This window comes from Hylobates moloch, unplaced genomic scaffold (genome assembly GCF_009828535.3).
Source record: "Hylobates moloch isolate HMO894 unplaced genomic scaffold, HMol_V3 SCAFFOLD_9, whole genome shotgun sequence".
Classification (NCBI taxonomy): Eukaryota; Metazoa; Chordata; class Mammalia; order Primates; family Hylobatidae; genus Hylobates; species Hylobates moloch.
In genome coordinates, this window is record NW_026652284.1 from 8,499,497 (window position 1) to 8,516,502 (window position 17,006).

Consider the following 17,006-nt stretch of genomic DNA (forward strand, 5'->3'; position numbering starts at 1 on the left):
CGATTCTACCACCTCAGCCTCCCAATTATCTGGGATTACAGGCACCTGCCACCACACCTGGCTGATTTTTGCATTTTTAGTAGAGACGGGGTTTCACCACGTTGGCCAGGCTGGTCTCGAACTCCTGACCTCAGGTGATCCACCCACCTTGGCCTCTCAAAGTTCTGGGATTACAGGCGTGAGCCACTGCTCCTGGCCTTTCCACACACTTTAAATCATTTCTAGATTATTATAATATCTACTGCCACGTAAATGCCGTGTGAATAGTTGTTACACTGCATGGTTTTTTAATTTGTATTATTATTATTTTTTATTAGACAGGGGTCTTGCTATGTTGCCCAGACTGGACTCCAACTCCTGAGCTCAAGCAATCCTCCAGTCTTGGCCTCCATAGGTGCTGGGATTACAGGCATGAGCCACCACAGCCGGCCCATTTATATTATTTTTTATTGTTGTATTATTATTATTATTTATTTTTGCTTTTTCGAACATTTTGGACCCTAGGCTGGCTGAATCAGCCGATGTGGAACCCCCAGGTAAAGAGGCTCGACTGTATTACTTTGAGCCTGTCTCACCTTCTCCCTAAAAGACCATCGCAGCTGTCCTCCAATGCCAGCAGGGTCTCTCTACCTCCACCCAGCACTATGAGGCTGGGTGTCCAGGACAGGGGGTGGCTGGGTGGTGGCCAGGTTGTGATAAATTTAACAATTTTTTTTTTAATTATATATTGACAAATTGTATATATTTATAGGATACAAAGTGATGTCATTTTTAAAAATTTTTTTTATTATTATACTTTAAGTTTTAGGGTACATGTGCACAATGTGCAGGTTTGTTACATATGTATCCATGTGCCATGTTGGTGTGCTGCACCCATTAACTCGTCATTTAGCATTAGGTATATCTCCTAATGCTGTCCCTCCCCCCTCCCCCCACCCCACAACAGTCCCCGGAGTGTGATGTTCCCCTTCCTGTGTCCATGTGTTCTCATTGTTCAATTCCCACCTATGAGTGAGAACATGCGGTGTTTGGTTTTTTGTCCTTGCGATAGTTTACTGAGAATGATGGTTTCCAGTTTCATCCATGTCCCTACAAAGGACATGAACTCATCATTTTTTATGGCTGCATAGTATTCCATGGTGTGTATGTGCCACATTTTCTTAATCCAGTCTATCGTTGTTGGACATTTGGGTTGGGGTTCCAAGTCTTTGCTATTGTGAATAGTGCTGCAATAAACATACGTGTGCATGTGTCTTTATAGCAGCATGATTTATAGTCCTTTGGGTATATACCCAGTAATGGGATGGCTGGGTCAAATGGTATTTCTAGTTCTAGATCCCTGAGGAATCGCCACACTGACTTCCACAATGGTTGAACTAGTTTACAGTCCCACCAACAGTGTAGAAGTGTTCCTATTTCTCCACATCCTCTCCAGCACCTGTTGTTATGGGAGAAAATTTTCGCAACCTACTCATCTGACAAAGGGCTAATATCCAGAATCTACAATGAACTCAAACAAATTTACAAGAAAAAAACAAACAACCCCATCAAAAAGTGGGCGAAGGACATGAACAAACACTTCTCAAAGGAAGACATTTATGCAGCCAAAAAACACATGAAAAAATGCTCATCATCACTGGCCATCAGAGAAATGCAAATCAAAACCACAATGAGATACCATCTCACACCAGTTAGAATGGCGATCATTACAAAGTCAGGAAACAACGTTTTTTTTCTCAGCAAATTATCAAGAACTATTTCTGTCTTTCAGGCTGGAGGTGAGGTATTTCTTTTTGTGTTTTTCTCTGAGACACAGTCTCGCTCTGTCACTCAGGCTGGAATGCAGCAGTGGCATGATCATGGCTCACTGCAACCTCTGCCTTCCGGGTTCAAGCGATTCTTCTGCCTCAGCCTCCCGAGTAGCTGGGATTATAGGCACGCACCACGGCGCCAAGCTAATTTTTGTACTTTTAGTAGAGACAAGAGTTTCACCATGTTGTCCAGGCTGGTCTCGAACTCCTGGCCTCAAGTGATCCACCTGCCTCAGCACCCCAAAGTGCTGGAATTACAGGTGTGAGCCACCGCACCCAGCCCTGAAGGTGAGGGCTTTCTATTTGCTTTGGGGTTTGGGAAGCCAGTTCACCGCCACTCTCCTTGTGATGATCATGGATGACTGATCAGTGGTCGACCACGTGGCCTGGGATTTTAAACTTGCTTCACCCCTCACTGGTGGTGGATTGCAGAGTAACAGGGGGTGATAGTGACAGTAGTCTTATCCGCCTTTAATTCAAGTCCATTTTAACTAATCTTGTTTTGAGATGAGGTGACAGCCTCGCAGGATGTTTAATGCCAGGATTAGGAATCAATTTGGCTCAACAAGTCAACAGACACCCCCAACCCCCACCACTGTCAGGCCAGCTCTGTCTCCTCTGGCGGACCCTCCCTTGCTGCCCCCACTGTCCCATCTACTGAGTATGGAAACCATCTTCCTCATAAGGAGTTACTGATCTGTCAAGAGGAGGGTGGGCTCTCTGTGCAGAGGAGGCATGGGAATCGGGCAGGAGCTGCTGGGACCATGTGAGGTGAGGTGGGATGGCTGAGGGCCCCAAATGACAGTGCAGAGTAAGAGTCACCTGGTGCCATGGAGGTCACAGTGGGGCCCTGGGTGAGCCTGGTGGGTCAAAAGCTCTGTGAGCGCGAGAGGCAGGAGCTTCTACCAAGCCTTCCCCAGGTGCCACTGCCTGCCCCAGGTGCGGTAACCCACAGCCAGGGACACAGGACAGGGTGTACTCAAACCGTGTCATGCCTCAGTCAGATCCCCTTATAGACCCTTATTTTTCCTTTCGGCATCAACTCAAGGCATTTTACTCCATTTAAATATTTGCAATACTAGTTAATGAAAAAAAAATGTAGGCCGGGCGAGGTGGCTCACACCTGTAATCCCAGCACTTTGGGAGGCTGGGGCGGGAGGATCACTCGAGCCCAGGAGGTTGAGACCAACCTGGGAAACACAGCAAGACCCCATCTCAACAGAAAATTTAAAAATTAGCTGGGCATGGTGACACATGCCTGTAGTGCTAACTACTCAGGATGCTGAGGCGGGAGGATCGCTTGAGCTCAGGAGTTCCAGGTTCCAGTGAGCTACGGTTGTGCCACTGCACTCCAGCCTGGGTGACAGAGTGAGATCCTGCCTCAAAGAAAAAAAAAAAAAAAAAAAAAAAGCAGTGGTTTTTTAGGGAGGGGAAGAGATGAATATTTGCAATGCAAAAATCAAACAAGAAACTCCCCAGACCCCACTAGACTACATCAGCACAGAGGAAAGTTCTGATTTAGTGAACACATAAAATACCCATGAAAGCAAAGTGCTTTATCACTGATGCTACCTAACAGTTGCCACAGCACCCTGCTCCCTGGTTTATGCACATTATTGAATTATTTTATCTCATGCCTCTACCACGTAGGTCCTAACATAAGGGCAATTTTTATAGATGAGGAACGAAAGCCAGGAAAGGAAGTCCTATTTCCAAATTAGCACAGCTAGTGACAGAGACGGAGCTAGAAGGCGGCTCCTTAACTCAAAACCCATATCCTTACTGGAATACTGGGGCCCCAGTGGGGTCCTGAGGTGCCTTACGAATGGAGAAAAATGATTGGCACCATGTATGTCAGTGACCCGCATGGCACTGCCTCCCAGAGCCTGCACTAAACAGTTCATTCTTACAAGTATGTCAGACAGACAGCTGTAGCTGCAGGACTGATGTGTGCTCTCTGGGAAGGAAGGATCTGCCAACCAAGGCAAATTTCAGGGCTAGACAAGAAAACTTCCTTGTTTTCACGTGATATTCATTACCAAGTATCACATGAGTTGATCTTCAGTCTCACCGCCTTTCTTGCAATTTCTCCAATGCACCAAACACAGGGCCTTTGCACTTACTAACCCTTCTGCCTGAAAAGCCTTCCCCCTCATCTTTCTGTAGGTTTCTCCTCAATGACTCATTGCGTATAGCAAGGACTCTGTAAGTATTTGTCACATGAATGAATGAGTCCTGCCTAGTTATTATCTTCTGCATAGATCCGATAACTTCTAGCTGGAGGTAGTGCATCCTATAACCAAGGGCAGCATCTTGTTCATCCTTGAGTCCTCCTACACCCCCAGCCCAGGGACCAGTTACAAGGGCAGGTGTAGGGCTGGGGTGGCAATTGGGTGACACAGTCAATGGGAAGCACTGCATGGATGCTATGATGAGAAAGACCTGGGGGCCTGTCTAGGTTTAGCATTATTGATTTGCAATGTGTGCCAAGGGCAGGGGTGGGGTGTAAAAGTGCAGTCCTCATGGCCACCACGCCAGCTAGCCAAGGGATCCTGGAGGCCCAAGAGAAAGCTGGATTGGGAGGGGAGAGCGGGGCAGTCCTGGCCAGTTTTGGCCAGCTTGGGGAAGCTCAGGAGACAGGCCACTAACCCATGTGGCAGTAGGTGCCAATGGGCTCAGGGTATCAACGGATGCTGCCTCCAGCTGCTCCCTCTGCTCCTGGATAGTCCTTCAAGGGGAATGTTTGCAAGCACAGGCACCTTCCCTCTTTCTCAGCCATGACTACACAGCATTTGTGGCTCATGCAGGAAGACACAGGGGCTCAGGGGAGTGGCCATTTGTCCCAAAGGTATCTCAGAACTGGGCAGAGGCAGAACTGGCTAACATAACTGCAGTGGGCCACTTAGCCCCCTTAACGTGACTTGGTATCTGCTAGAGTTTCACATGCATGTATGCAGAGAGCCCAGCCACCCCTCGGCTCCAGGAGCCTAGTGTGGATGCAACAGGAAGTCCCAGGCTCTGGAACCTTCTGCAGAGCCTAGCTCCTGTCCCCCACCTGACACAGAAACAGGGAGACGCTGAAGCATGTGCCCTGTCGGTGCTACAGGCCCCATCCACGTAACGTGAGGGAGGGGGCCTCAGGAGCACCGGCACCTGGGGCTCCCGACCAGGAGCAAAGAACTCCAGGGACCACCTCCCCTCAGTCTCCTTCCCCACTGGCGGCTCCCAGGCTGGACAGGGCTCCAGCCAGCAGGGGGCGCGCGCGTTCACCTCGGGGCCGGGTTGGCTGAAAGCCCCTCTCCCGTTCCCCTCTTCTAGAGCAGAAGTCTTCCAAAGCCTTGACCTCTTAGACAACGCTACTTTAGTGACCGAAGCACTTTAACTTTCCCTTTCATGTCAGTTTTTTGCAACCGTGGGTGGCTAGTATCAATGCCTCCACCTTCAAGGTGAGGAGAGGAACTGGGGAGGTTGAGCATTTGCTGCAGTATCACCGTGGCCAGCAGCGCAAGAGAGCCGGGGTCCCCATCTGCCACCCATGGGCCAGTCAGCCTTCCTCGCCCCACGCTGGAGATGGAGGACGGAAGAAAGAACTAGCCGAGCAAAACCCCAAAAAACGAATCCTTTCTCCCCAGAGATTATAAAATCAAAGAACATTTAGTTGCTTCTTGGAAATTCTTCCCCTTACGGAGGCTACACAATTGAACAGGGTTTTCATTATTATGACTATGATTATTAAAGTTGTTGGTCTAGTTGCCGCCTCCTTCTTTGCAAACTTTCGCACGGACTGAGAAACACAAGCGTTTACCTGGGTGCATGCTGGGCCGGGGCGAGCAGGTAGTGCGGGCTTCCAGGCCTCTCCTGCCCCGGAGCTGGGCTGCAGGACTCCCAGAAAATCTCCAAATGCCCCCGATCTGCGTGGTCACCGAGAAGCAGCTCGGCTCGGAACAAGCCCAGGCAAGCCCAGGCAGAGCCCGCCGCCGGGTCCTCCTTCCTGCTGGTGCCACCAGGCCCCGGGGCCGCGACGCGTCTCTCCAGCCCGGGATCCGGGGAGCTGGGCTCGCCCCAGACCGACGGGACAGCGGCATCTCCTCCACCTGAAAAGGAAAGAGGACCAGGTGGGGGCCAGGCGGGGCGCATGAAGGCGGCGCCAGCACCGCGCGATCCGAATCACGTCGGTGCGGGGGAGGGGTCCGAGCCTGGCCTCGGCCTAGGGCGCAGATGCGGTGCGCACCGCAGGGGGACGGCCTGGGGTGCGGGGCCAGTCCCGCCGGGCACGGGGTCCTGGTCCTCATCCCCTTCACCGCCGCCGCCCGCCTGGGCTGGCGTTTCCCCAGCGAGAGCGCGTAGTTTGCGCAGCGCCCCTCGCCCACGCCGCCGCTGGGTCGCGGGGCGCGCCTACCCAGAGCCGAGGTCCCGGACTCCCCAGCCATCACGACCCTTCCGGGGACTCCTCGCCCCTTCGCGGTGGGACCAAGGCCCGGGTGGGGCCGGGACGGGGTGAGGGGGCGCGGGACGGTATAAAAGCAAACAGAAACCACGGGGGGCTCGCCGCGACGCCCAGTCCGAGGGCCTCTCGCCTGGAAGAGGGAAGAAACCCACGTCCTGGACGCGGGTGTGGGGGATGTCCCGGGTCTGGACCTGTTGTCTCTGCGACGTTGCCAGTCCGGAGAGCTGGGAGGGCCAATGCAGCCCCGGATTCAACAAGATGCGAAAGGACTTCTAAAGCCAGGAACCGGCACCCAGCCACGGCCACCGCCCGCCGGCCCGGCGCCCTACCCCCACTCACTGCGCCCCCAGGTTCCGGCGCCGCGGGCTGCAGGGGTGACTTGGCTCGGCGTGCCTCGGGGCACGAGGCTCGGCCCTGCACGGCACTCGGGTCCCGGGGGGCTGGGGTGGGAAGGCACACGGCCGGCGCGCGGCGCTGGGGAGCCGGGTGCGCCAGGCCGGGGACCTTGCGTGGGGCAGGGCTTGGCTCAGCCGAGGGGCCGCGGCTCAACCCCCCTCACCGGCCTTAAAGGTTCCCGGAGACGCAAAGTCGGACGCGGGTTCTGAGCGCGGAGCTGCAAGGGGGAGCACGGGGCAGCCCCCGAGGCGCGCTCCCTGCATTTCCCACCCTTTCCACGCTGCCCTGCGCGCGCGGTCGGGCGCCCTTGGGGTGGGCAGGGAGGCACGGGCAGGTGCAGCGCCGAAGACATCCCGCCGCCATGGAGAAGGGGCTCCCCACCCACCCTCCTGCCCCAACCATTATAGATCCAGGACAGTGCGCCCTGCGGCCCTTCCGGGACAAACTGCCCCCAGGACAAGCTGCCCCCAGGACCACCGCGCCCCGGTATCAAGCGGACAGCAAATCTCTCGGTGCCTCCTTTTGTAAGGGTTTCTGCCCTCAGGGTTGTTACGGGACGGAAATGGTTTCATCAGAAACAAGCCCTCCTCGCACACTCACAGTTTGCAGGACTCCGAACTGGGCCCCCGAGATCTCCACCTGCGCAAAACGAAAGGGCGGATTCTCCTTGGACTCACGAGGCAACCGCTCCCCGGGGTGAGAAGGGGAGACTCATTCCTCCTGCACTGGGAGAAGACGATTCTTTAGGAGGAGGAAAGGGAAGCGAATGCTACCCAGGTGCGTAATCACATTTGGGCACCCTCGGGGGCCTGAGAGGAGGCCATGGGTGACCTGCCCCCATTCTCACAGGGGAGGGGCGGTGAGCCTATTCTCAACAGATGTCTGTGATGAGCCCATGTTTTCGAAACTCCTCCGGGATTCTAGAACAGTCCTAGAGAAGCAGTGAGCCAGCTGGCAGGTGAGAACGCCCAGGTGCAGGTGGATGGCTGCAGGTCAGGCCTACTTTTCCTACACCTGTTGCTGGGGGGCAATCCTACACCCACTCTCAGTCCAGGGTGCCTGTCACCACGGGGCAGGTAGGTGAAGGGCTTCTCAGATCCTCAAAGACTCAGAGGGATAAAAGGAGGCAGATGGGTCCTAGAGGCAGCCCATGGCAAGGGAGAGGGCTGCTTTTTTCTTTTTTTTTTTTGAGATGGAGTTTCGCTTTTGTTGCCCAGGCTGGAGTACAATGGCCTGACCTTGGCTCACTGCAACCTCCACCTCCCAGGTTCAAGTGATTCTCCTGCCTCAGCCTCCCGAGTAGCTGGGATTACAGGTGCTCACCACCATGCCCAGCTAATTTTTGTGGAGACAGGGTTTCACCATGTTGGCCAGGCAGGTCAAACTCCTGACTTGAGGTCAAACTCCTGACCTCAGGTAATCCACCGCCTTGGTCTCCCAAAGTGCTGGGATTACAGGTGTGAACCACCACACCTGGCCGAGGTCTGCTTTTGTGATCAGACAAAAGTGGGTTCCAACCCTGACTCACTACATGGCCTGGGAAATGTGCCAGCATCTTCCCAACCTCTCCCTGCACCCCCAAGTAATCTCATTCAATCTTCAAAAAGACCTTTGAGATAAGTCCTAGGACTGCTGCATTTACAGGTGAGGAAATTAGGACCTGAAAGGTAAGACTGGGTTGGCCACAACCAACGCAGGGAGGAGAGCAGGGTGGACCCACGACCCAAGGTGGCGCCCGTCGGTTCTCCAAGCCCTCACTCCTCATGTACCTGCCATCCTGCCTCAACTTCGCAAATTGCTTACCCACACTGAGCGTGTGTCCTCATATACACCGACAGCATCAGGCTCCTAGTCTGGATGCAGTAAGTATTGTGGAATGAATGAATGAATGAATGAATGAGTGAATGAAATGAATGCACACCTCCCTACCCCCAGGGTGATGATAAGGACTGTGCAAGACAGAGTGGCTGCACACAGTAGGCCCTCTCATGCATGCAGTCGCTCTTCTAAAACATCTCTATGAAGCACCTGTTTTGTTCCAGGCATTGAGGGAACATTGGTTCTCATTGGTTCTCTGTTCTTTGCAGACAGACCTGGGAGCATTCTCCTCGGAGGTCCCCACCATTGTGGGCTCTTTTTCTCTTGCTTTCCTTTCAGAGCCACCAAAATGCCTGGACCTGGGCAGCTAAAAGTGGGATGAATCTGCTTTAGAGACACCAGACTGCCAGCTAGAGAATTGAAATAACCTGATTCTTATCCACTTTTCCATCCAGAGAGGCCGTACGAAGTCTAGGCCGCATTTTTTTTCTTTAAACATTTTTGTGTTGACAAAGAATGTTTTATTTTTATTTTTATTTATTTATTTGTTTGAGAGGGAGTCTTGCTCTGTCGCCCAGGCTGGACTGCAGTGGCGCGATCTTAGCTCACTGCAAGCTCTGCCTCCCGGGTTCACGCCATTCTCCTGCCTCAGCTTCCCAAGTAGCTGGGACTACAGGCGCCCGCCACCACGCCCAGCTAATTTTTTTTTTTTTTGTATTTTTAGTAGAGACGGGGTTTCACCATGTTAGCCAGGATGGTCTTGATCTCCTGACCTCGTGATCCACCCACCTTGGCCTCCCAAAGTGCTGGGATTATAGGCATGAGCCACCGGGCCCGGCCAAAGAATGTTTTATAAAGGCCTCACTGTCTGCCAAATTCTGTCTCACTTCTCCCCAGCCCTGCCAGGTGTGAGGACACCGAACCCACCCATATCTCCTCTAGAATCCACCCAGCACCAAGACAGCCACATCTCTAACCTTTAACTTACAAGCCACAGTCAAGAGGGCTTTGGAGAAAGGGAACCACAGAGGTAGCACGGACAAGCCTCCACTATCCACCCCTGGTGCAGGATGCCCACAACCCCAGACACGGTGCACAACGGTCCCTTAGGAAGCCTTTCCTTGAGTCCTACATTTAACCACAGAGGCCCAGAGGCCCAGGCGTGGTGGTGACTGCCTGCTCGGCCTGCCCCAACCTTTTTTTTTTTTTTTTCGAGACAGAGTCTCTGTCTCCCAGGCTGGAGTGCAGTGGCATGATCTCAGCTCACTGCAACCTCTGCCTCCTGTGTTCAAGCGATTCTCCTGCCTCAGCCTCCTGAGTAGCTGGGACTACAGGCGCCCCCCATGCCCAGCTAATTTCTGAATTTCTACTAGAGATGGGGTTTCACCATGTTGGTCAGGCTGGTCTCGAACTCCTGATCACAAGTGATCCACCCGCCTCGGCCTCCCGAAATGCTGGAATTACAGGCCTGAGCCACTGTGCCTTGCTGGCCTCCCGCTCTGAGATTACCTTTCCACCTCGGATGAGAAAAATGAAATCAGTAAAGTGCTTGGGAAAGAAACATCTCGATTCAAGCCAATGGGAAAGCCTGGCAAGGAACCCAAGGAGCGCGGATCTCCAGGGAGCCCATGGCTCCATCTTGTTCAAAAGTGAGAATTTAAAAAGGAGGATGAGCTTGAGACCAGCCAGGGCAACATAGTGAGACCGCATCTCTACAAAAAAATTTAAAATTAGCCGGACATGGTGGTGCACACCTGTAGTCCCAGCTACTCAGGAGGCTGAGGCAGGAGGATCGCTTGAGGCCAGAGTCTGAGGCTGCAATGAGCCAAGATCACACCAGTGCACTTCAGCCTGGACAACAGAGGGAGACCCTGTCTCTAAAAATTAACCAATTAATTTAAATTTTTAAAAATAAATTAATTAGGCCAGGCGCGGTGGCTCACGCTTGTAATCCCAGCACTTTGGGAGGCCGAGGCGGGCGGATCACGAGGTCAGGAGATCGAGACCACGGTGAAACCCCGTCTCTACTAAAAATACAAAAAAATTAGCCAGGCGTGGTGGTGGGTGCCTGTAGTCCCAGCTACTTGGAGAGGCTGAGGCAGGAAAATGGCGTGAACCTGGGAGGCGGAGCTTGCAGTGAGCCGAGATTGTGCCACTGCACTCCAGCCTGGGCAACAGAGCAAGACTCTGTCTCAAAAAAATAATTAATTAATTAATTAATTAATTAAAGGATGAAAATGTCCTGGCTGGGTGTGATGGCTCATGCCTGTAATGCCAGCACTTCCAGAGGCAGAGGTGGATGGATCACCCGAGGTCAGGAGTTTGAGACCAGCCCGGCCAACATGTTGAAACCCCATCTCTACTAAATTTACAAAAATTAGCCTGGTGTGGCGGCACATGCCTGTAGTCCCAGCTACTTTGGGGGCTGAGGCAGGAGAATCACTTGCACCTGGGAGGTGGAGGTTGCAGTGAGCCAAGATCGTGCCACTGCACTCCAGCTTGGGTGACAGAGCAAAACTGTCTCATAAAAAAAAAAAAAAAAAAAGGATGAAAATGTTCTGGAATTAGATAGTGGTGATGGTTGTAAAACTTTGTGAATATACTAAAACCTACAGAGTTGTATACTTTAAGATGGTGAAACTTATGGTATGTAGATTTATCTCAGTTAAAAGAAAAAAAAAAGCCACCATTCCCATTCTTCCTTACTGCCTGAAATATATGGCATAAACCCAGCTAGTTACCGGAAAGCCTCAGCACTCTTGATAAACACCAACTCTGCTAACTTAGATGATCTAATTTCGGTAGGGAGTACACAAGATCAGGCATCCCAGGGCTGCAGCGGGTCTCTGCAGGGGGCTGTAGTGGCCACAGCGGCACATCATCAAGAGGCCTGGGCAACCTGTCTCTTACATCCCCTGCAGACAGAACTACAGGGACACAGGGCCCCAGACTGCACCCTGCAGAAGGAAGGGGTCTCAGAGGAAGGGGCTTTCTTCATTGCACTGTGAGATCAGAGAATTGCTTGGTGGGGTGATGGACAGGCCACCGTGTATGCGTGTGTGTGTGTGTGTGTGTGTGTGTGGCGGGACAGGGGGTGATGCCACATGGCTGGGGGTGCTCCAAAGAACCCACCTAGTACTTACAAGTCCCCATCTCTCAATAAGGAAGCCCAATTTGTTGGGTTCGTGAAGAAATTGCCACCAGATTAAAAATGGCAAATAAATGCAAGAAGTCAAAATACTGTACAAAGGGGGAAATTACTTTTAGGTGTTTACTTACTGCTTTGCTGACTGGACATTTTAACCAAATGTAGCCTTCAGGTTCTGTTTATTTTCCAGAAGTTTATTTTCCTAAAACCATTCCTTGGCTCATGCATCAAAGCAACCTTTTTCCCAATTAAATTGAGGACAGAGAGAGGTCAATTTATTCTTAGGAGATCGACACTCAGTAGATGGAATGATATTTAATACATAAAGATGTATTATTTAGCTGTCATATCGAGTCTGTATTGTATATGTTATGCACTGTTACATGTTTTACAGACTTTCTCTTTTGATCCCCCCCACAGCTCTGTGAAATCCCTAGTATTATGCCCATTTAGCAGATGATAAACTGAGCCTCAGTGAAGCTTCATTCTCACGACCCTGTCTAAGGTCCTACAGTGTGTAAGCAACAGACATGAGATTTGGACCCTCAAAGGCAGGGCAGTGAACACTCCCCTCCACTCTGCGCCTCCACAGAACACACAGGGCACCATTTCACAGACGCAGCAGGCACAGAGAGAAACTCCTGCATTTTCATCATAATGCACGGAAACCCCCTGACCTCAAGCCCAGAGAAGTGAGATGTGTCCAGGTCTGTTTGCTGCCTGCATGTTTCATAAATACATCTAACAGGTATGTCCCATTTCTCCAGCTTGAGGTCAAAACAGGCCCAGTTCTCTTTTACTTTTTTATTTTTTATTTTTTAAATTTCTTTGAGACGGAGTGTCACTCTGTCACCCAGGCTGGAGGTCAGCTGCACACTACAACCTCCACTTCCCGGGTTCAAGCGATTCTCCTGCCTCAGCCTCCTGAGTAGCTGGGATTACAGGTGCCCACCACCAGGCCCAGCTAATTTTTGTGTTTTTTTGTTTTTTTGAGACAGAGTCTCACACTGTTGCCCGGGCTGGAGTGCAGTAGTGCAACCTCGGCTCACTGCAACCTCCGCCTCCCAGGTTCAAGCGATTCTGCTGCCTCAGCCTCCCGAGTAGCCGGGATTACAGGCGCATGCCACCACACCCAGCTCATTTTTTTTTTTTTAATTTTTAGTAGAGATGGGGTTTCACCATGTTGGCCAGGCTGGTCTCGAACTCCTGACCTCAGGTGATCCACCCACCTTGGCCTCTCAAAGTGCTGGGATTACAGGCATCAGCCACTGTGTGCAGCCCCAATTTCATTTTAATGACCAAACTGACTTGAAGCTCCACTCCTAAGGACTGTGGGAAGGGCGTTTTCCCTGTCCAAGGATCCCCCCACCTAAAGAACCCTGGGAGCACCAGCTTACCCCAAGGCTGCCAGTCAATGTCCAACAGGATAGCCACTAACTACATGTGACTATTTGAATTAATTAAATAAAATTTAAAATTCATTTCCTCATTGTATTCGCCCACCTGGCTAGTGGCTACTGTATTGGACAAAACAGATCTAAAGTCTCTGCTGCGTTAAGCCAGCGCCTCAGAAAGCTGCAAGCCTGGGCTGCACCCCACATAGGCTCGCTATCACTGGTTACGTGGAGGGGCCTCAAGAGAAAGCCCCATAACACCGCTCTCCACCTGCTGTGCTTACTCTAGGGATCTTGAATGCCGTTCATTCATGAAGCACAGTAGGTATTGGTAGGGGTCTCCATGACAATTCACATTGGTGCTCTGGGATCCCCAAGCAAATGCAACACAGTATGCAGACTTCTTTGGTCACCAAATCATCCTTTGAACTAGTTAAAGGCTGAAGAAGGTCTTTTAATATAAAGCTGGCCAACGTGCTTTGATTATAATACAGCAATCTGAATATGAGCACATGGAAGACATTTGAAGTGCAATAGTGTGACTGAGTCTTAGCAAAATCTTCTGAAAGGTCTGATGGGTCACTTGTGCTGGACAGCTGACGCTGAAAACCTGGCAGCTCACAATAACACTAGAACTAGCGGCTGGGCGCGGCGGCTCACACCTGTAATCCCGACACTTTGGGAGGCTGAGGCGGGCGGATTATTTGAGGTCAGGAGTTCGAGACCAGCCTGACTAACATGGTGAAACCCTGTCTCTACTAAAAATACAAAAAAAGTAGCAGGGCATGCTGGCACATGCCTGTAATTCCAACTAATCGGAAGGCTGAGGCAGGAGAATTGTTTGAACTCGGGAGGTGGAGGTTGCAGTGAGCTGAGATCACACCACTGCACTCCAGCCTGAGTGACAGAGTGAGACTCCGCCTCAAAAAAAAAAAAAAAAAAAAAGGACTAGAACTAGATTCCATTGGCCCCCGAGACCAGGGGCCTGGAGGCATCTCTCTGGAGACGGAGGACAGGTCCCCAGGCCTGCAGCTGCTGAAACTTATGGTAGAAGGAACAGGCCTCCGCTGAGCCGCTGAGGTCTACAGAACCTGAAGGCTGCCCAGCCAGTGCCACCCAGTTTTGCTACCACGAGCCCCAGTCTGAGAGATCCTTCCCTTTCTGGGCACTGGGTCGAGAGAGGCAGCATAAAAGCTTGCTTTTGTTCTACTGGTATCTTATCAAGGTCGCAAGTTGACCTCCATGTTGCTAAATCCAATGGTCAGTTTCAATAACTGTCTGCTGGGCTCATCAATGTAATTTGACACAGTGGGCGCCCTCCAGATCTTTAGAACTCCTGTTTTTACTACTGTGGATCTTTAGATGCCACTCCGTCTTGGTTCTCACCTACTTCCTTGGCCATTCCTTTTCAGTCTCCTCTGCTGGTTCCTCCTCTAGCCCCGACCCTCTTTGTGTTAGAGGACCCCATGGCCTGGTCCTTGGACCCCCTCTCTACCTACACTCCCTTTCCGGGTGATTTCATCCAGCTTCCTAGTTTTGAATAACATTTGTACTCTGATGCCTCCCGAGTTACTATCTGCAGCCACCGCTTCTCTCACCTCCAGACTCTGATAGCCAACTGCCAATTCCAAGTCCTGTAGATGTGTGGTAGGAATCTCCATAGTTGTGTTTCCAAAACAAAAGTATTGATTGCATCCTGCCTACCCAGACTGCTCCTCTGAAGTCTTCCCCATCTCCATAGGTACCAACACCAACCTTCTAGTGCCTGGCCAAAAACCTTGCAGGCCATTCTTGGCTCCTGACTTAGCCTACATCCAATCCATCAGCAAAGCCTGCTGCCTCTGTCTGTAAAATAACACTCAGGATCCAAACACTTCTCTGTTTTCTTCTCATCATATTCATTGCTTCTACTCTTGTCCAAGCTACTATTGTTCTCTTTTTTGACACAGGGTCTCGCTCTGTTGCCCAGGCTGGAGTGCAGTAGTGCAATCTCAGCTCCGCCTCCAGAGCTCAAGCTTTCTGCAACCTCCGCTTCCAGAGCTTAAGTGATCCTCCCATCTCAGCCTCCTGAGTAGTTAATTGCATGTCACCATGACCAGATAATTTTTTTAGAGATAGGATTTCGCTATGTTTCCCAGGCTGGTCTCAAACTCCTGGACTTAAGTGATCTGCTCACCTCGGCCTCCCAAAGTGCTGGGATTACAGGTGTGAGCCATCACACCTGGCTCATGATCATTCTTTTGCTTGGATGATTGTCCTGGCCTCCTAGCTGGTTTCCCAGGGCCCTTGCTTCCCAAAGTCCATCTTCCACATGGTATCCAGGAGCCATCTCACTCTGTTCCCGCCTCCTTGCTGATCTCGGAACGCTCCAGGCATGGACCTACGTCAGGACCCTTTCATTTGCCGTTCTCGGCCAGGACTGCTTCTCCCCAGATGCCCACATGACTTGTTCCCCCTTTCCTCCTGTTCCCTAATCAAATACCTGCCAATTGACAAGGCCTGTTCAGATCACCCCCACCTGCACTTGCTTTCCTGCCTGTCCACATATTTGCCATCAGAACAGAATTCTGCCTGTCCGTTTATTGTCTGTCTCCCCCAGCAACCACTAGAATGGAAGCTCCATGTGGGCATGGCTTAGTTTTGTCCACTGCTGGATCTCGGCATCCAAAATAGTCTACCACCTGGTAAGTGCTGCAGAAACATTTACGAACAACAAACCAGTATTGGCTACTCCCTCTCTGCCTGTGCTCATCTTACCTTCCACCTGAAAGGTTCTCCCCACTCTAACTTCACCCTGCACCCTTCGACCAGTCAATGGTCCCCACACCTTGGCCCACTCCAAACACCTTAAAATCCCTGGACCCAAACTCCTCAGGAGGCAGATTTGAGGTTTCCCCCCATCTTCTCATGTGGCTGCCCTATGATTTAAACTCTTTCTGTGCTGCAGTCCCAGATGTCTCAGTATACTGGCTTGCGGCACATCGGGCAAATGAACCTATCAGATAACAACGGCAGGTCAGATGCCTGAGCATTCAGAAGCAATGGCTGTGGAGCCCCCGTGGGTTCAGAAGGCCTGGTTCCCGTCTCCAGAAGCCTGGCTCTCCTCCCTCCTGGGCCCACTACCTTGGCTTCTTGTTCCTGCGTACAAGGAGTTGCCAAGAAGGCAACTCTTCCCCTCCCTGAAGCCAAAGGAATGAAACAGACTAGGGCGAGAGAGGCCGCCATCCACCGTCATTAGTTGTGGCCATCAGTAACAGCAACAGGACACGGAACCTAAGGCTGTGTCCATCCTGGGCCCCCAGGGAAACGTCAGCGGGAGCGGTACTAAGGAAGTGCTCATCTCTTAGAGCCAAAGGCCCTTGGAGGGGAACAGTAACCATCCCCTCCCAATTCAGAAAATGTTAATATAAGCACTTCATTTCTCATGCAGATAACCACATTAGTCTATTAATAAAAAAGAAAGAAGAGAGAGAGAAAGAGAAAGAAAGAAAAAAAAGCAAAGAAAAAGGACTCCATACCAGCAGGGTATAGGAATTGGTCTATAGGAGAAAGGGTCACCCACTGAAAGGTGGGCTGGATAGAATTCCATGCCTGGGCTTTGAGGTCCTGGGATGGAGAAGGGTGTAGAAATGCTGGGATCAGTGGAACCCTCAATAAACAGAGTTCTTGTTAAAGAATCACAGTCATTGGTGGAATGGACTGCCCATCTAAGGTCAATCTACACTAAAGGATGGCAGAGATCAAGAGAAAGAGAAAGAAAAAGCACCCATGGCCGGGCATGCGTGGTGGCTCACACCTGTAATCCCAGCACTTAGGAAGGCCGAGGCAGGCGCATCACTTGAGGTCAGGAGTTTGACAGCAGCCTGGCCAACATGGTCAAACCCCATCTCTACTAAAAATACAAAAATTAGCCAGGCGTGGTGGCAGGCACCTGTAATCCCAGCTACTAGGGAGGCTGAGGTGAGAGAATTGCTTGAACTGGGAGGCAGAGG

The 17,006-nt window shown here is 51.4% G+C and overlaps 1 long non-coding RNA gene across 1 annotated transcript; it reads left to right on the plus strand.

Annotated features, from left to right (window-relative positions):
* The first annotated feature begins 5,780 nt into the window (after positions 1 to 5,780).
* LOC116812881 (uncharacterized) lies at positions 5,781 to 16,688 on the plus strand. Its single transcript, XR_004370831.2, has 3 exons — positions 5,781 to 5,926; positions 7,257 to 7,431; positions 15,968 to 16,688. It is a non-coding gene; the product is annotated as an uncharacterized LOC116812881 (long non-coding RNA).
* Positions 16,689 to 17,006: the final 318 nt, after the last annotated feature.